Source organism: Podarcis bocagei, assembly GCF_964188305.1.
Source record: "Podarcis bocagei genome assembly, chromosome: 14".
NCBI classification, from domain to species: domain Eukaryota; kingdom Metazoa; phylum Chordata; class Lepidosauria; order Squamata; family Lacertidae; genus Podarcis; species Podarcis bocagei.
This window is the reverse complement of record NC_138139.1, coordinates 23,626,678-23,647,558: the sequence shown is the minus strand read 5'-3', so window position 1 is coordinate 23,647,558 and position 20,881 is coordinate 23,626,678.

The window sequence follows — 20,881 nt, the reverse complement described above, 5'->3', positions numbered from 1 at the left end:
TAGGTTATTCCATGTGCATTACAATGGGAAAGTGCCTTTTTAGGGGTGGTTTTGGAATGTTTTCCCCAAAGAAGATACTAAAAGACCTGCAGCACCCTAAAGACTTAACAAATTTATTGTGGCATCAGCATTTGAGGACTTCAGTCTACTTCAGCAGATGCATTAAATGTTATAATTGTTTTAATGGCATTCCAGTTGTTAATAGTCTCTTTTTTACAGCTAAGGTCATTTTTATGCTTAACACATTTTTATCGTTTTTAATGATGGCTGAAATATGACTTAAACACAACGTGAAATGTGGGTTTTATTTTTATAGAAGCTGCCTTGTAAGGATGTTTTCCCTAAAAGGCTATCCTAAGTTGACAGGTGTACACACACACCAGTGGGAATGGTTTGTGTGCAAACAGTGAAATGCAAAGGAAATGCAAGGTTAGGTCCAGATGACATTACTTGTGTTTTAGCGCCACAGAAATAAACACGCTATCCCTCAGGAAATCTTAGAAAGGCTCATCTGACATTCACTTTGCTTCTTTTACACCAGATAGAGACCTTAATTTCCCCAGACTTCTAAACTTTTTGTTCTGTTTTATTTTCACTTGTCTATTATTTTGCTGTGGCTTTTATGAATTTGCTTGTTTTCAGCTTGTGTGTTTTACTATGGTTTTAAAAAATAACTGCCCTTTTATAACTTGATTGAAGAGCGCAGATATAATAGCTCTTAATAACTAAACACAGGATAGTGTTCTAAAGAAAGTATGCCTCTGTTTCATCACACGTTACAGAAATGGCATCACGGTGGAGCTAAACTCCATGTATTTCAGTGTGGCTTACATGAGAGCCCCGAATAGATTATGCTCAACAATCTGCATTGCACCACAGTGAGTACCTTTAAGGACTTGGACTGTAATCAAAATGCATTAAAATTGTTGGCTTGTAAGGAAAGGAGAGTCTTTCCCACAGAAACTGCTGCATTTCTTCATTTAAAGCCTTCTCTCAACTTTACCTTGCCTGTCATTGATACTCATAATGTGCCTTCAACTGGATCCCATCATTTCAACTCCCAAATGACACTACAGTGCTATCCACATCTATCCAGAAGTAAATCCTATTGAATTTAGCCTTAATTGAACTTAGTTCTGAGTCCCATGCCAGCAGTGGTTGAAACTGTAGCCTTGCCCTTCCTGATTGCTTCGGGGATGTGCTGTGGGTAATCAAAGATTTTTTGTTTTTCAGCAGATTTTCCATATTTGAAGAGCACTTAGCTCAGAGGCTGTGCCAAGTTACATGGCAAAAAATAAAACATCTCAGCAAAACAGGTTCCTGAAATGGGGAGAGTTAATAGGAGAAATTTCATATTCGCACCTCAACGACATCAGCTGCTTTCCGACAGAATAACCTTATATGGGTAGGCACACTAAATGCTCCTTTGGTATTAAGATCACAGGAACAGTGGATTCTTTTCGAAGTGGCTTATACATGTGCAACAGAACCAGCTAGCAGAATATTCTGTTCCTGACTTATAGCAGCCTGGAGCATGTAACCAGTTCTTGTGTATAGCAGAATCTTTGTGGCAGGGCGGCTGGAAATGTAATAGCATGACATACCTAGACAACAGCAGTTGTGTATTGTTGGCCAAATGCATCTATATATACAGGCAACCACCAATTTATGTGGGGGTTACATTTCAAGGCACCATGTGTTTAAGTGAAATCACGTATATTTGAAACGCCATTGAAAAAGCTTGCAAAAACCCTGTCCTGCCCCCTCCCCGTTCTGCCCCCTTTTGTGATGCTTTTGTGATGTTTTCGGGTCACTTCCAAGTTTGGCACGATGCCTTCAGAGGTGATATAAAGCAGCCATTTATTTACCCTGGCTGTGTAAACTTTTGCTTAATTGTACATTTGGCAAAGCACAGTAATATCACCAAGTTGTCCTAGAATGGCCTCATAAAAAATGAAAGGTGGCCCTAAGAGCACAGCAATCAAAACGCTCAGTTGGGAAAACCCTATTATATAATTCTTTGAACACAAGAGGCAAGGAAAGCCCTTTTATATTCTTGATAAGGGTATGTGATATACTGATAGGATTTCAGCAGCAAGATATGAAACTCTTGTAAATGAGACTGCGGGGAGGAGAGAACCCAGACTCCAATCGTTTAAAGGTATTAAAACCAGAATTTTGTAAGTCAATACAATTGCTACTGTAAGTTGAGTGTTTGTGGGCCCTGTCACCCTGTTTTTGCACTATAGTGGGTGGTTGGCAGTGTGGGATAGAAATAAATAAATCTGCCTTACCTGTGCAGGGTAGGTAGAATAGCTTCCCTGTGCCATTCTGAAATTCATTGCTGCACTCACTGTTTCCTCTGGCCCCCAATCTCCACTGGCATATGGCCCTCCAAAGGTGGTCCAGGAGAGAATGCGGCCTCTTGCTGAAAAAAGTCTCAGTGCTAAAGGCTGTTCTAAGCAGAGCTTTCCAATGTCGTTTTCTTCTCTGTCCCTGTGACCTTCCTGTGACCTGTGTACTGTGCTCAAGGCTACCCATCTCATGCCAGGGAAGGAGTGCAGGACTGTCTTCACTGCAAAGCAATTGTAAATGGCTGGGGAAAATGAAATGAATGGGATTTCCATTTGGGCACCAATGGGAAGTTTCTTCCCCCAATGCTTAGGGAAATCAAACTTCCCCTGCTCCGGCCATGCCATTCAATCTTGATAAGAACCCTCCCCTGGAATCATGCCATTAAAAGATAAAAATAAATGTGCCCACTCAACTGCTTCCATCTGAGGAAGTGGCATGTAACTGGCTTGTTATGCAGTTGTAAGAAATCAATTGTTTAGTGTGGCACCAACTACACTTTGGAACTCCATGCCTGTTGATATTAGACAGGCACCTTTGCTGTGCTGCTTTCAGCGCCCTCTTAACACTTTTTTGTTTGGGCATCTCCAGACACGTAGACGCTGGTGCGTTTTCATCCCTTTTGCTCTTAGTTTTAATTCTTTTTTACATGTCTTAAACTGTTTTTAAACTGATTTGCCACAATCAAGAGGTTTGTTTGAGCGTACCTCTGCTGTGCAAAACAGGGTGTGGAGCTCAACAGAGAAAGACTGTCCTTGTTTTGAGGCACTGCATGCAACAGTTCGGTTGTGGGAAGACTATTTCATTGTGCCCATGGTGGCTTCTCCCCTCCTCCAGCAAACGGTCATCTAAATTCATTTGCTGGCCCCCATCTTACAGGACTCGGTTCAAGCTCCACTGAAAAATGGTTTGTAGTGGCATGGCAGGTTTTGTTCATGATGAATGCAACGGAGATTCCTTTTTCCTCACCCACCCACTCACCCCGAAGCAGTTGCCATGAGGGGGCAAGGGGCAGTGCAGCCTCCACAACCAGGGCACATGTCCCCTGGCCTGAACAGGCTGACTTGCTCCCAGCAGCCTCTGGCTGCTTTAGACAGGCCAGGCCATTGTGGGGCAATCAATTAATCTTCCCTTCATCCTTCTGCCCTTTGACCTTGTCTGGCTCAGTTCGGAAGCCACAAAACCCCACAGCAAAACACCCCCGGCTACCCCCTTCTTGGCTGAGGCTCGGTGGATAAGATGGAAATAGAAAATTAATGCCAGTCAGAGGAGGCTACTGGAGAACAGGAACAAGATTAGAGGCAGGTCAGCTTTCTTGTTCCGTCCCTGCTATAAAAGGGCTCAAACTATTTAAGTGATAACTATACTTAGTGGGTGGTGGAAGAGAAGGGGTAGCAAAGGAAGGAAGTGTTGGTTGAAGTGTCTTAGGCCTACTTGACTGTTTCTCCCTAGTGGCATGCAGCTCCAGCCCCATAACCACATCTGTGCCCACCTTTTGCATAAAGAAGAGGCATCGGCATGGCAATGGGCACCAGGGATTTCTGGGTAAATTATAAACAAGCAATTGTGGGCAGTGGACTTCAGGAGAGGGTCAGAGCTAAAGCTGAAACAGCAAGCCACATTCACACCATACATTAAAAACACCACGATATCACTTTAAACAGCTATGGCTTCCCCCAGAGAATTCTGGGAGGTGTAGTTTGTCAAGGTTGCTGAGAGTTGTTAGGAGGGCCCTCTTCCCCCCACAATTCCCAGAGGGAAGACTCAGGCTTCGTAGCTCTGTGAGGGGAGCATATATGTGTAATAAAACGGTATATCCTTAAAGACCCCACAGTCTCCATTGACCTTCAGTCCAAGGAACCCAAACCCTAGGGGAAGTGCTTGTAACGTCCGGAGTCTCCCATTGCTCAGAGAATGGGGTTCTGCGTAACAATACATATGTCAGCATTCTCTGTCCACTAGTGCAAGGGCTTAGGGAGCCATAATGCAAGTAACATTAGTAGCCTAAGAAGTTACAGGAGTTCAACAGGAGGGTACAGGATATTCACCAACAGGAAATGAAGCAATAAGCCCACTCCGAAACTTCTGCAGGAAACAACAACATAAAAAAGAGGGCTGCACATAACCACCCTGATACAATCAAGAGCACAAATGATTATAAATGCACAATATAAAAAGGGTTTCTGGAGAGGTCTAGGTATGTAGTTGTTTTCAATTAACCTTTATTCAGATTAGACCCATTGGAATGAATAGACGTAAGATTTGGACCATGAATTTCAATGGGTCTAATTCTGAGTAAAAGTCAGTTGTCAAATTTTGCCATCTCACATCTCAACCATTTCTCAACACTGGTGGTGCCATTTTCTTAGACTCCTTAAATGTGTTGGGTTCCTGTTGATACTCATTTGCAAAAGCAGATAATACTTTCATATCTGTCTGAGATTTATCTCATTTGTCTTGTGATTTCCCTTTGTTAGTTTCTCCCACACAATGGTTCCAGTCAAGGATGTGGCCTATCACTGCCTAGAAGCTTCCAGAAAACCACAGCTTTAAGATAGCCTTGTCTCTTTAAGATAGCCATGAGACGCTGACTAGTGATGGAAATGACCTCATGACACACCACTGGTTTGTGCTTGGAATTCTCATTAGCATGTATGATCAGCACACACAAACAGGGAACTTGCCTAGAAAAAAGCTTGACACATTAGTTTGTCCTATGAGACTACAAATGTCATTTGGAAAGCCCCAAGGAAACATTTTTGGGGTGTGACAGACTGCAAGCTTGAAGGAGGAATGGTCAGCAATGCTTGCAAGGGGAGAGTTGAAGTTCTGATAATTTGGTGAATTTGGAACTACAAATCCCACCATCCCTGACCATTGGCTGTGCTGGCTGGGGCTGATGGGAGCTGGAGTCCACCTGGAGGTGCCACAGGTTTCCCACCTCTGGTGTAGGCAATCCATCAGATAGTTTGGTCCCCATGTCTGGCTGGGGTTGTTAGAGGTTATACTCCAGCAATATCCAGGGAATGGATAGATGGGTGGGGCTGATGGGAGTTGTAGTCAAACAATATCTGGAGGGCATCAGGTTGGGAAAGGTTACCACTTCTTTTCAGACTCCTCTCCAAATCTGTAATGTGGGGCTCATGTTGGCGTACCTTCTAGGGTTATTGTAAAGTTTGCAAAAATAATTTATGTTTATTCTAAGCTTTTATGCTAAGTTTGCAAAAAAAATAAATAGTTTATGCAAAGCATTTATGCCAATGGGCAGGGATAATGGGTGCTGGTGCTCAGCAACATCTGGAAGGTCAGGTCTTCCCCATCCCTGGGCTAAGAAATATCAGTCCTCCTTTCAATGAATATCCAGCCTATTGCTCAGAGAGCAAAGCCCTTTTCCCCCTGTGATGGATATGAGGTCAGTGCATCAAGCTGCAGCATTTCACTTTGGTAGGAAATTGGCTTATGGATGAGCCTGCGCGGTCACTAAATGCCGACGTCTCATGGCTGGGTGCCCAAACTGCAATGTTAATTGAAATGCTTCCATCCCTATCAACACAAAGGAGCTCGGCAATTCCTCTGGTTCACGGGGAAAGGGCATGACTCTCTATCTCTACCCAAAGAGATGCACTGAATTGCTTACTATGGATGTAGCGTTAGCAGGTGGCCAAGTTGGGCACTGTCAGGGGGACCCAGCAACTCACACCCTTGTGGCCTGGCTTGACCATGCTGCCACTGGCCACTGCTCACGGCCCTCCCTGCTGGGCCCCCAGGCAACCAATGGGACAGTGCTGCTGGGCACAAGAAATGGCATTGGAGGTACCACGTCAAAGGCCCTTGAAGCCTGGTTTTGGCCCTGACTTGGGACTAGGAATTGGGGAGGTGGGAATTGAATTCCGTCAAGGAAGAAGCAGCATCACAGTTCAAGGAAACATTCCAACCAGGGGAAAGCTCTTGAGTGTGTGGAGCAAGGCTGGTAAGACTCATGGTCCTGGGAGCATCCTGGAGACCAGACAGAGGTGTCTGCATTTTGCTACCTGCTAAGGGTCAGCTGTCACCTAGCTGCAGCCAGCCATTCCAGCAGACTCTCTCAGTGGGAGAGAGATGAGAAACAGGTCTTATTTCAGGTCTGCAGAAAAAACAGCTCTATCAAGAATCCCCTGCACCTGAATTGTTTCCAGCTGTTCACAGTAGCGGCTGGTGCCCATTCAGATCAGTAGGGTGGAAGGCAGAAGGCCCAGGCAGTAGTTGTAGCCAGAGCCAATGACAGGCAGAACCAGGTATGTTTAATTCTACCTAAAATATCATCTCATCCCTTATATACACAATCATTCACTGGATTCTGCAGGTGAGAGGCTCCTGCAAATAGCATTTTATCAGGAGGTCTGCTCTGCATGATATTAGTAATGTGGCACCCACCCTTGGGGATTCCTTCCCATTGAATATTTACGGAGCCTTTAAAAAAATCTCCACAAAGAAATCCCCAAAGATTCATCTGAATACCCACAAACTGGAAAGCTTGCAGTGGGCAATTTGGTTTGACACCCCAATATGTTCTTGACATCTTCCACCGTCTGGTGGTTGACATGTATAGCCCACTGAATATTTGAATCTGACCCATTATGAGCCATCAGTCATCATTTGAGATGGGGGAGGAGAAATCTATGAACACGGGATGTAGGGAAGACACTTTGCTCAAATGCAAACCTCCACATGGTCTGAAAGAGATGCCTTTCATGATAAGAGTCCACCTGGATTTCAGGCACCTGTTATTGACAACATCTTGTTTAAATTGACTTGTGTCCTGCCTCTCAATCCTGCAGGAGGACTGAATTAATTTTACAGTAATCATATTCATCTGCAACTCAGACTCAACTTAGCAACTCCAGGCAGCTCAGAGATGTGGGTGTTGTTGGCATATTCCCATTTGGGGTCTGTTTGGAGGGGGGAATACGCCCCCACCTGAATCGTAACTTTTGTATTTTTTAGGAATGTGAATTATCAGCTGTCAATTATTTTTTTAATTGTGATGTTTGTTTTTAGATAGCACTGCTGAATTAATCACAAGTTGGTAGTATTCTTGGGAGGGGAGATTCCTCAGGGAGTCAATTAGGTTTTCGTTGCAGATGGTAAGAGGTGTCTGCTGTTTAATTTAAAACTCTGGTCTCCACGAGAAAAACTCTGGCCACTCCAAACCAATCTACAACCAACCAAATAGTTCTTTTAAAAAAAGAAAAAGTTGCCGCATGCATCTTGAGAAGATGTCAGTGCCTACTTTCCATACAAATACAGGGCTTTTTGGCAAGGGAGTATATTTAGACCCTACATTACACCATGAACAAGTCTTGGCTAACCATATCAGGAGATTAAGCAGCTGTTTGGGGTCAGCACTGTTAAATTGATACTTGTTAGGCTAGCTCCACCCAGGAATTAAATCAGGGCCGTGGAGCTTGTTGGACTTGACTCCAACTCCCCTCATCCCTGACCATTGGCCATTCTAGCTGGCGCTGATGAGCGCTGGGAGTTCAGCAGTATCTAAATGACCACAGTTTTTACTGCCCTGTTTTAACCAGGCTTAATAAACACCAGAACAGTTCCTCAAGCAGAGACACAGCGGGGCTCCTTCTTTCTGGATGGTGCTCCCAGCAACCAGAATGCTTTAGTCCAGAGATGGGGAAGCTGTGGCCCTACAGATGATGTTGAACTGCAGCACCCATCCTCCCTGACTGCTTGTAGCTGGGGCTGATGGGAGTTTGAATCAGGCAGAACCCAGAGGGCCACAGGCTCACCACCACCCCAAACTAAAGGAACCCCACTATTCTCAGGTGACATCAGAACGAGCACTCAATGTACAAGAGGAGAAGTGAGGGGGATCCTCTCCCCTTAACAATGATGGCACCAGAAAAAAGATCAGTGGCGTTTGAAGGTCACTGACAGGTCATAAGAAGTCCAGGATCGAATCCCCAGCATCCCCAGGTAAGAATGGTCAAATCTGTCAATTTAGGTTTTTCCTCCCCATCCCCAGTCTTAAATTCAGTTCTCCACGTCAGTTTGAATGAATGAATGAATGAATGAATGAATGAATGAATGAATGAATGAATGAATACCTGAGGATAGGGCACATGGGAGTTGTAGTTCAAAAATCTAGAGGGCACCAAGTTGATGAAAGATGAGTGTCTCTGTGCTGCCTGAAGGTGCTTAGATAGGGCTGCCATACATCTGGGATTTAAAAAGTGGAATGCGGTGCTTTGTCTTTGCATTCTCGTTTTAAAAAGCTCAACAATTTAGGTGGTTTCCAAAGAACAACTTTCAAGATGTCCTGGTTTAATAGAGCTTTGTGGCCTTCCTAAAAAAAGCTAGAGAGTGCTCAGCAGCAGGCATTCGGTAAACAGTCAACTTCCAAGCTGTGTGCTAACTCTGCGAGGTTGAGCGCAACTCTTCAAATGAGCGCAGTGTGAGGAAGTATTCCCCTCTCACCTGGTCACAGATAGAAGAATCCCTAGTTATTTATTCCATGTTGTTTACTGCATTTATATCTCATCTTTTTCTTTAAAGAGCTCGAGCTGGCATTACATGGTTCTCCGCCTCCTCATTTAATCACCACAACAACCTTGCGAGGTAGGATAGTCCGAGAGGCGGTGACTGGCCCAAGTTCACCCAAAGAGCTTCACGGCTGAGTAAGGATTTGAACCCTGGTCTCCAAGAGTCCAATACCCTAACCATTACACCACACTGGCTCTGAAATATAAGCAGTGGGGAATATCAGCAAAGGGAACCAGAACAAATAGCTTTTGTGATGCCGCTACAGAAATCTCTTGCTTGCTCTCCTGCCCCCACCCACTCGCCTGTCTCCTAGCTTCATCTCTTTTAAGCGGCGTTGAACAGCTCTGCCCCTTTAAACAACAAGCACGGCAGCTCAACTGATGCAGACTCGCCAGCCAGATTTACATGTGAAAATTACCCATCTTCATCCCAGGAAATTATATTTATAGGCGCAAAGAGAATGGCCTCCCTCTACTTTGAAGTTGGCGTGCGGCTTGGAGCGAAGGCACAAATGAGCTCCTTGCTGCTCATCAGCTCTCGTTCACTAACACACCCGACACTTGTGTCCAGAATAGAAGTGCCTTGAATGCAGCGTGATCTGTTAAGGCCCCAAAGGCATCAGTAAGAAACAGGCATAGAGAAACTTGCCTGGCCTACTTCTGTCCTCTGCAGAAGAGTGTCATGAAGCTGGGATCAGATTCCTCTTCTTCAGGTGACGTGGCCAAGGACTCAGAAGGGGACATGCAGGAAGAAGCCCCTCCACAACTTGGGCCCATGTTGCCTCTCATAGAATTCTAGAGTTGGAAGGGATCCTGATGATCATCTAGTCCAACCCACTGCAATGTGGGAACACGCAGCCGTCCCATACAGGGATCAAACTCACAACCGTGGCATTATCAGCACCATGCTCTAAGCAGCTGAGCTATCCTGATGGCAACATGTTCCATATGCAGCAGTCTGGCAGGCATTGTAGAAGTACAGTCATATCTCAGATTACAGATGCTTCAGTTTGCCTTTTTTGGGGTTATGGACCGCCAGAACCCAGAAGTACTGGAACGGGTTACTTCCAGGTTTCGGCAGTCGCGCATGCGCAGAAGCGCTAAATCGGGCTTTGCGCATACGCTGAATCACCGAATTGCAACCCACACGTGTGCAGACGCGCAGCTGCAGGTTGCGAGCACGGCAGGTTGCAAACGTGCATCCCGCACGGATCATGTTCGCAACCCGAGCGTTCACTGTAAAAGTTTGTTTTTGTTATATAAAAAAACAAAACCCCCAGAAAATTATGGACTGTAATAAAGTTGCTCAGTTCAACATAATAGAAAATAAAGCATAATTGGCCATTGGAAGAGCTACTGGCTGTAGTAAGCACTAAGAATCCTTCATGCTCTTCAAATGAGCGCAGAAATAAAATGAGGCTACGAAGCCTCCATTTCCAGCGTTTCGCCGTGTCTAGGGACTCAGAAAACCATAAGGAAGATACTAAATATTGAAGAGGCTGGCTGCTCCAGAGCAAGAGATGGAGAAAGAAAAGGTACACAGATACCCTTTGGTGGAATTAAAGACCTGCACTCTGCATCTCAAAGGCTGAAGGCTGATTTCAGAGGCGCAATTAAGCTTGACAAATAATGGCTAGCGAGTCCCCTTCTGCCCATAATGTTGGCTTCCAGGACGTAAGAAAATGATAAGCATTAAACTCAAGGAGAGAGCAAAAAGCTTCCCAATGCGGTGTTAAGCTTGTCTAGGATGCGTGATGAAATGGCGTTGTCTAATGTACCATTCCAGTCGCCGCTGAGAGAAAATGGGTAGTTGTTGCATTGGGACGGGCCCGCTGTTGTAAAGAAATCAAAGGCCATAAATCCAGAGAACCAGCTAGGCTTCACTTAAGCAATGAGTGAGCTTCCTTCTCAGCTGGCTCCTTGCTTGCTGTGTGTGAAGAGGGCTGGTGCTGGCATAGAGCATCACTGGGCAAATACTAGGAGCCCAGGCTGCCCCTGATGCCAAGCCTGGACTGAAACACCTCCTTTATTTTGGTTTAATCTTTTTTATCTCAGGTGCTGACAGAAGTACTAGGTCTATGCAGATGGATCAGGGCTGGCTCTGCCACTGGGCAGACGGAGGCAGCTGCCACAGGCAGCCGGTCCTGCGGTGGCGGCAGAAGGAACCACACACTCCCAGGCCGCTCCCCCAGAAGCCTTCGCCTGCTTCCTTTGGGTCAGCATTTCATGGGACAACAAAGGTTGGCTGTTGCTGGTGGTGGTGCCTGTTTCACATCCCCAAAGGTCACATTCACACCATACATTTAAAGCACTGTGGTACTGCATTATTATTATTATTATTATTATTATTATTATTATTATTATTATTTGTATGCTTCCCTTCATCCGTAGATCTCAGGGCAGTTCACAACATAAAATCACAAGATAAAAAAAATAGCTGGGGCTCCCGTTGCTCAGTCCCAGCTCCTGCCAACCTAGTAGCTCGAAATCACGCCAAAAAGTGCAAGTAGATAAATAGGTACCGCTCCAGCGGGAAGGTAAATGGTGTTTCCGTGCACTGCTCTGGGTTCGGTGTTCCGTTGCGCCAGAAGCGGCTTAGTCATGTAGGCCACATGACCTTGAAAAACTGTCTGCGGACAAACACCGGCTCCCTTGGCCAGTAAAGCGAGGTGAGTGCTGCAACCCCAGTCGTCTGTGACTGTACTTAACTGTTAGGGGTCCTTTACCTTTTTTTTAGGTTCCCAGGGAGACCCCCAAGCCATAACTTGGGGTCCAACACAGAGCAAGACATGCCTCTGTGTCTGTAGCTTCCAGCATCAGCCAAAGTTCATTCTTTCTCTCTCTCTCTCTCTCTCTCTCTCTCTCTCTCTCACACACACACACACACACACACACAGCCCCACCCACTTGGCCGATTGTTCTCCATCCTAGGATGATGTGGCATCCAGCCAGGTGTTATGAGGAAAGGTCCACCCATTTGTCTCTGTGGCAACCTCTTAGGGAATGTAAATGGTGGTACTTAACTAGCCAGGCAAGGCTATTACCTTAACAAAGCAAGTGGTTTGACCGGTTGAGGAAGTTTTCCCACATACTTCTAATGCCACATACGCAGGATTGCAGGTTTGGAAGGGATCCACAGGTATCATCCAGACTGACCCCCTCAACCCATACCAGTAGCATTGTAAGGCTGCTGAGAAGAAGGGTGAGATATGAAATTGTTGGCACCCCAGGTTCCCACAATCCCCTCGCCTCATCAAATATCTCTCCCTCTCCTCCACCACCGCCACCCTCCAGCCCCGGACATAAATCTCCTTGCCTAGTCACCGGCCTCCAATCATGCTTTTTCCTTTCTCATTCCCGGGCAGGCCGCACATCTCTGCCGTGCTATTGTTCCTGTAGCTGAAGGGTTGGAGGTGTTATGCATTCGATTGCCTAAATTAATTCACACTTTCTCCCCCTTTCTATCCGGCCTGTTCAGCCCGCGCTCTTCAATCAACGCTCCCTGGTACCTTCTGAAAAAGAAACACGTACAATTGAGAAAGTTATGCTTGACTGAGTGCTGCTGTGACAGGCCGGGATGCTGGCGGGGGTGGAGGAGGGAGCTGAGCGCATAGTTTCCCCCCCCCCCCAATATTTTTCATGCAGGCAAGTTTAAAGGTACTGGCACATGTAGCTGTTTCAGCTGCACTCTACATATCACACTGGTGGCGAGTGGAGGAAGTCAAGAGATTTAGACTTGAATTGCCCCCCTTACCCACCTCCCCCCACAAAAAAACACACTATTTTTTCAGGTGGCAGGAGAAATTATAGCACTTTGTGGGGGGAGGTTATAAGGAAGAGTGATGGTTTGCTACCTTTCTTTAATTGCTGTAGCAGAGCTCTGTGATTGGCTGTGCAGCCTCAGAATCACCGAATTGTAGAGCTGGACATCTAGCATACCCTCCAACATTTCTCTGATGAAAATAGGGAGGTCCTATTCCATAATAGGGACGCGGGTGGCTCTGTGGGTTAAACCACAAAGCCTAGGACTTGCTGATCAGAAGGTCGGCAGTTCGAATCCTCATGACGCGGTGAGCTCCCGTTGCTCGGTCCCAGCTCCTGCCAACCTAGCAATTCGAAAGCACGTCAAAGTGCAAGTAGATAAATAGGTACCGCTCCGGCAGGAAGGTAAATGGCATTTCCGTGCGCAACTCTGGTTTGCCAGAAGTGGCTTAGTCATGTTGGCCACATGACCCGGAAGCTATACGCCGGCTCCCTCAGCCAATAAAGCGAGATGAGCTCCACAACCCCAGAGTCGGCCACGACTGGACCTAATGGTCAGGGGTCCCTTTACCTTTACCTTTATTCCATAATAACAATCATATTAATTTTATTATTTGTGCTCTGCCCATTTGACTGGGTTGACCCAGCCACTCTGGACGGCTTACAACATATATAACAACATAATAAAACATTTTTAAAACTTCCCTATACAGGGCTGCCTTCATATACCTTCTAAACCTTCTAAACAAGGTTGTGTAGTTACGGTATTTATCTTCTTGGCTCAAGGGTTGCATAACTCCATACCCTCCAACATTTCTTTGATGAAAATACAGTGGTACCTCAGGTTAAGAACTTAATTCGTTCTGGAGGTCTGTTCTTAACCTGAAACTGTTCTTAACCTGAGGTACCACTTTAGCTAATGGGGCCTCCCGCTGCCGCCACACAATTTTTTGCTCTCACCCTGAAGCAAAAGTTCTTAACCCGAGGTACTATTTCTGGATTAGCAGAGTCTGTAACCTGAAGCGTCTGTAACCTGAAGCATCTGTAACCTGAGGTACCACTGTAGGGACGGTCCTAAGGAAAATAGGGACATTCTGGGATCAAATCAGAAACTGGGACATCTTCTGTAAGTCCGGGACTCTCCATGGAAAATAGGGACACCAGCAGGAATATGCCTTCATGTCCTTCACAACACACTCTTCGGAATATTGCCACAGGCAGGAGCCCCCCTTCACAGAGCTACCATTCCCAAAGTGGTTTAGCAAGCAATCCTTCTGAGCAGGGAACTCTGGGGACTGTAGTTCTGTGGGAGAGAAAAGGGACAACCTCCTCTCAGCATCCTTAACAAACTACAGCTCCCAGGATTCTTTAAAGGGGTTATTGCAGCACTTTAAACGTATGGTGTAAATGTGGCCTTAGTTGGATGCAAACCACAATGCCGACTTCATTGATGGATTTGCAAATAAGTCCACCCTTACAACCTGTTCCATCACCACAGGGCCGGCCCAAGACATTTTGGCACCTGAGGCAAAGCACAAAATGGCACCCCCCTCGCCGCCAGGGAAGAAGCAAGGAGTGAAGATCTACATCAGGAACGACCTCCTGTGGATCCTGCCGCCCGAGGCGGTCGCCTCACCTTGTCTCATGGGTGGGCCGGCCCTGCATCACCCCAGAGAAGAAGAGGGCAAAGTGTGTCACAATTCTCAGAGATAAAATGCATCACAATAATCAAATGGGATCTAAAGGCAACTCAGGCTTTGAATGTAAACGCAGAGATTTCTTTCCTTCTTTCTTAAATGGTTTCAAGTTAGTGCAATCAAGGCACGCGTATTAGGCAGAAGTTGAAATCCCAGCAATAGCCCACGCTTGCTAGCTGTTGCTTGGAAGAGCTAATGGAATTGTTTAAAAGGCCAGACTGTAAGTAAGAGCCATTCAATAAGGGCAAAAACAGAACATCAGAACCTAGAAAGTGTTTCTTCCTACCGCCACCTAGTGGGTAATGTAAGTGCTTTCCCCAGAACAGCTGGAGCAGCTTCTGCAGAATGCCTGTTACATAACCGACACATTCACTCTCCTAATCTCCCTTTCTCCTGATTTTAGCTTGCTTTCAGCTAGCCATTTGAGGCATGATTCCCTCCCACCTACATTCCCTTGATCCTTGAAGTTCCTCCCAGTCATGAAGAGGGGAAGGGGTGGGGAGGGAAATAGCACCCATTCTGGATTTTATAATTTATTTTGCCTTGAGATTTTTACAGCAATGCCACATACAGGGGGAAATCTGCAAATAAAATAAGCATGGACAAGATTATAAAATGGCAATAAAATCAGCCGTAATGCACAGCTGGGTATTTATGCCTACCACCTGTTCACAGTGCAAGTGTGACTTTCTTTTCCTTCTAAAAATGGTCCTACAATATATGAAATACGGAATTAGAGGCGAAGCTGTACACCAGCTCCCTCAGCTAATAAAGTGAGATGAGTGCCGCAACCCCAGAGTCGGCCACAACTGGACCTAATAGTCAGGGTTCCCTTTACCTTTACTTTTAACCACCTTCCCTGCCACCTATCCAACAGATCGGGCTTCTATGCAAACATAAGATATAAGAAACAGTATTTGTTGCACACTGGAATGCATGAGAAAAACAAATTGCTTGCAAATGTTGCCTATTTGATTGAGGAGAGGTGTGGTCATGCACAGTTGGCCCTTTGGCACGCTGCTTCTGGAGCAGCTCGTTTTAAAACGCTGATCATTTTTCAGTTTGTTTATTACCTTTGCATTATACCCTTTCCCTCAAGGATCTCAAGGTGGGATAGATGGTTCTCCTCATCACCAGTTTATCCTCACAACAACCCTCTGAGGCAGGTTAAGCTAAGGGATGGTGATTGCCCCAACGTCACCCAGCGCACTTCACAGCTGAGCGGGGATTCGAACTCTGGATTCCCAGGCTGTAGCTCAACACTCCGACCACAATGGCTTTCTGTTTCGAATATGTTTAATCCAATAACAAGACCCCTCTTTGCTATTTCAATCCATCCTGGACCGGCTATTGCAGAGTGTACAAATTCTGCATATGTACCAGAGAAGGGCCCTCAGCAATGTATAATGAGAAAGTGGTAGAGTATATTTCATGGCAGCAATATTTCATGTGAGAATAGGAACTATGTGACAAGTACCCAAGAGGATCCCTATTATTTTCAGCTGTGAAATGTTGCAGGATATGTTATCACAGCCACAATTATAATCACGGGCATCTGGTCACGTTGCTTTAATTGTTTTAATTGCAGAGGGAAATTTCCTTCTCTTGCAACCTTGCATGGAAAGTGACGCGAGGGCAAGATTGCACATTTAGCACTAAATTGCACTGAATCAGGGAAGAGGAATGATTTCCATCCAGAGGGCCACATTCCCTGCTGGGCAAGCTTCTGGGGGCCACATGCCATTTGCATGTGGGCAGGATCAGATGCAAAACTGTGCAAAACAACACATTTACATTTTTATCCCTGGTTATCTTCAACATCCGCATCCTCTGGTCCACTGTTCAGGCAAGCAAGATGTAGTCGAAACTGAGCTAAATGGTTTGACTCTGTATAAGGTAACTTCCAAAAGGTATTCTGCCCTTAGGTCCTTAAAGGACACACACACACATACAGTCTTGAAAAACTACTGTACTTCCCAGAGAGGCAAATAAACTCTGGACATGCTCAGAGGCACAGGATCCAGAGGGTTTGAGAAAGAAAACAAATGGGAACAACCCTTTCAGGAACCACCTGCCACATTGCTGGCAATATCAGGGCTGGATCAAGACCTTTAGAAACCCTAAGCACTGGAAAAATTATGTTGCTCCTCCCATTTGTAATGCAAAATAAAATAAAATAAAACATAAGTTAACATGTTATTAGTTACATTTCATCTTGCCTCATATATAAAAATGTTACTAAAAAACTACACAACATACACTATTTTTATGATGAAAGAAATACAGAAAGGAATCAAATACCTGCAACTCAGAAGGATATATCAATAATAAAACATAAATTTATTGAAACATATCCTAGGATCTGATTTCCTAGCATTATTTTGATCTACATTAGCAGAATTCCCTCTACTTCTTTGCGATTGATTGATGGATAGATAGATGATAGATGAGAGAGAGAGAGAGAGAGAGAGAGAGAGCGCTAGCTACACATACAAACCCTCCAAGTGTCCCTAATTTCCAGGGACAGTCCCGGATTTACAGAAGCCCCAGTTTCTGATTTGATCCCAGAATGTCCGCTTTTCCTTAGGACACCCCTATTTTCATTGGGGAAATGTTGGAGGGTATGTACTTCAAAATTATTTCCAAAAAAATTATATCTGTGTGTGTGTGTGTGCCCCTGCTTTGCTGGTGCCCTAACCATGTGCTTAGTCTGCCTATTGGGCACCCCAGTCCCACTTGGCAGGTGGGAGAGAAAGGGACAAAGGCTTCCGACGCAGAATTGGGCCTCTGCCTATTGACTGAGGTTACCGAGTCCAGGTGTGTGTCATCCTCACACCTGATGCCTCATGGCAAAAGCCACTTTCAAAAAGGCCTTGAAACCTGACCAGCACAGCCACGGCCTCACTTAACGCTGAGGGCGGTTGTCGCCCATGGCAGAAGAGACGTCTCCCTGGCATTAAAACCAAGCCTCTGCGTCTTAGCAGGAAAGGAGCTGAGCAACGATGTACGAGGGGCTGATGGGGCTGGATTAACCCATTAATAAATAGGAGGTGAAGAGAGCAATCTTGTTGAATGTAATGTATGCTAATGAGGTGACCTGGCTAATGGGGCCCTTTTCTATATTCTGTCATTGTGCACATCAATTATGCAGCCTCAATTATCGCCCTGTTTTTGTATCGCACGGCTGAGAAATGAGAGACTTAATAGAGATGTTTCACCCAGTAAAATGCCTGATTAGGTTATGAAAGCCGAAAGCCAGACAGGAAAGTGGAGTGGAGATGGCGGGGGGCGGGGGAGCGAGGAGGAACGTAGGTGAGCTAAGAGAGAAAGTGGGGAGGGGGAAGAAAACTTTATAGCCCAAAGAGACCGCTCTGAGTCTGGGTCTTTGTAGCCATGGGCATAACTGTTCCAGGTTCATCAACAAGAGAGGAGCCAATCAGTGTAGACCAAGCACAGGCAAACTCGGTCCTCCAGATGTTTTGAGACTACAGTTCCCATCATCTCTGACCACTGGTCCTGTTAGATATGGATGATGGGAGTTGTAGTCCCAAAACATCTGGAGAACCGAGTTTGCCTATGCCTGGTGTAGACAATACTGAGCTGGCTGGACCATATGGTCTGTCTTGACATAAGGCAGTTTCTTAACGTCCCTTCCTAAGGAACTCGTTCCAGAAATCCTTTCTAAGTTGACCTCTGCTGTATCTGTTTAGGATTCTGGAGGTCAGGCAAACACTGGGTTCACATGGAGTGTTGGTCACGCATATCTGAACTGAAAGGGCATCCAGAACACTCAATAACCCCTTGCAGCTGTATGTTGCAATGGGGTCATTGAATCATGGTTGGAGAGGGACTTTGAAGGCCCATCCAGTCCAGCTCCCTACTCAAACAAGGAAATCAAGATATCTAAAGCATCCTCAACATTTGGTTGTCTAGCCTCTGCTGGAAGACTCTTAGGGTATGGAGCCTTCCAATACTAAGTGACATTTAGGCATGTGGTTTTTCATTAAAGAACAGAACCAAGGGCAGTGCAACAGGAAGTATTTTCCCAGGTTGGTTGGCAAACCAGTTCAAGAGGCACATTCTTAAGAAGCTGAAAACTTTGACAGATGGGTAGTTTGGCTGCCATAGTTTTGTTGCAGCTGTGATTTTTACCCAAATCCTAAGTCGGCAACAATAACCTTTGCAATAATGACTAGCAATGGCATATAATGTACTGTGCTTTCTATATTTCCCATGAGATCTTGCAGGACCATCCCCTGGCTTCCAGAGTTGGTGTCCCGAGAAGGCCTTGCTCAGTATGCAAAGCAGAGAAAAGCTTTTCCCATGCTGGGAAAATCTGATGTGCATTTAGTTTGCGCAGTTACAACCGTCTGGGCTTCAACTGTGCAAGGTTGAAATCACGCAAGTTAAATGTGCCTTAATATGCTATCGTACTCTACAGCTAAAGTTCAAACCAGGAGAGAAGTAAGGAGAAGAGGGAAAGGACCCTCTTAACTCCATTGATTACATTCTTTATTTCTCCCCCTTTCTGATGACTGCTGCATTTTATGAGCCAAGGAATTGTCTCACTGAATTTTAATCGGAGAGCCCCACAAGTGACTGAAATACAATTAGTCTCTCTGACACTGTGGTTACTGCTTAAGAGACATCTGCTGTTGCATAAAATCAAAGCTTCCCACACCCATCCTCTTTTCTTTTCTTTTTTTAATGGCTTTAATTGTCATCAACCCATCATCTGATGGCTGGAAAACAGCTCCTGAGCTCCCTGAAGCAGAATCCTGGTGCTTCCTGGAACCATAGCCTGTCCTGCTGACTTGCTTCCCACCTTAGGCCACAGCTCTTTGAGAGATAGCCCATGCTGGGGGAGAGGGAGGCCAAAAGAGTTGAACGTTTGCATGTTGATCTGCATGCCATGTATTCTCTACCTCTGATTGGGACCAGCTGCCACGCTGTACATTTCAAAGCTCAGGTTGTCCTCTTTCAGCCTTGCCTTTCCGAAATAACCTGCCTTTGACAGCCTTGATGGTGCCCACTAGGGACCCCAGAATAGTTTTTCAGGTGGGGGAAGGGCTCAAGTCAATTTCAGTTTCTCTTAGCGACTCATTTTCCATCCTTAACTTCAGCTCTTCACATTGCAACCTTTCTTCAACAGGGTGCTGGACTAGATGGGCCATTGGCCTGATCCTGCAGGCGTTTCTTATGGGAAATGGGAAATGGGCAAATTAACGGAGGACAGGAGTATTGACATTTATTAGCCAAAGGGGTAAACTGCAGGAAGCTCCATGTTCTGAGGCACACACACATTCTCTCTCTCCATATCTGTCTCCTGTCTGCAAGAGCTGTGTGGCAGGAGCTGCCTTGTCCTTCTGGCTTGGAAGCCATCATCTGCTGTGCTCCTGGCTCACATCAGGATGGAGGGGTGGCTGCTTCTGTGGGAGGACAGCTGTTCATCAATGGCAAACACAGGTCCAACCACCTTTGACATCAGTGAGTAATTCTAGTCTTCTTGACAGCCAAAGTCTGCATAGACCGGTGTCTATAACTGCATCACTGTTGTTGTTTAGTTGTTTAGTCATTTAGTCGTGTCCGACTCTTCGTGACCCCATGGACCAGAGCACGCCAGGCACTCCTGTCTTCCACTGCCTCCCACAGCTTGGTCAAACTCATGCTGGTAGCTTCGAAAACACTATCCAACCATCTCGTCCTCTGTCGTCCCCTTCTCCTTGTGCCCTCCATCTTTCCCAACATCAGGGTCTTTTCCAGGGAGTCTTCTCTCCTCATGAGGTGGCCAAAGTACTGGAGCCTCAGCTTCAGGATCTGTCCTTCCAGTGAGCACTCAGGGCTGATTTCCTTAAGAATGGATAGGTTTGATCTTTTTGCAGTCCATGGGACTCTCAAGAGTCTCCTCCAGCACCATAATTCAAAAGCATCAATTCTTTGGCGATCAGCCTTCTTTATGGTCCAGCTCTCACTTCCATACATCACTACTGGGAAAACCATGGCTTTAACTATACGGAACTTTGTTGGCAAGGTGATGTCTCTACTTTTTAAGATGCTGTCTAGGTTTGTCATTGCTTTTCTCCCAAGAAGCAGGTGTCTTTTAATTTCGTGGCTGCTGTCACCATCTGCAGTGATCATGGAGCCCAAGAAAGTAAAATCTCTCACTGCCTCCATTTCTTCCCCTTCATTTAGAAAATTTGTGCTGGGCTTGCTTCTCCCTCTTCCCTCCTCTTCCTATTTTCCTCGTTTGTTTTAAATTGTGAGCCTGTGTACAAGGACTGTCTTAGCACTGAGTTTTGTAAGCCTTCCTGAGAGCCGTTTTGGCCAAATGTGGGCTATAAATACCTTATAATAACTATAGTGAGAGGATAAGAAGAACAAGGTAATGGTAGGCGCTAGCCATGAGGCTTATCATCTTCCCTCTCTGCTTTGGGCCAGTTCCCAAAGAATGAATTGTGCAAAGCAGGGGAAAGTATTCCTTATTACGATTGGAAATAAGATGACCAGTCCATATGAATAATAAAATAAAAACAT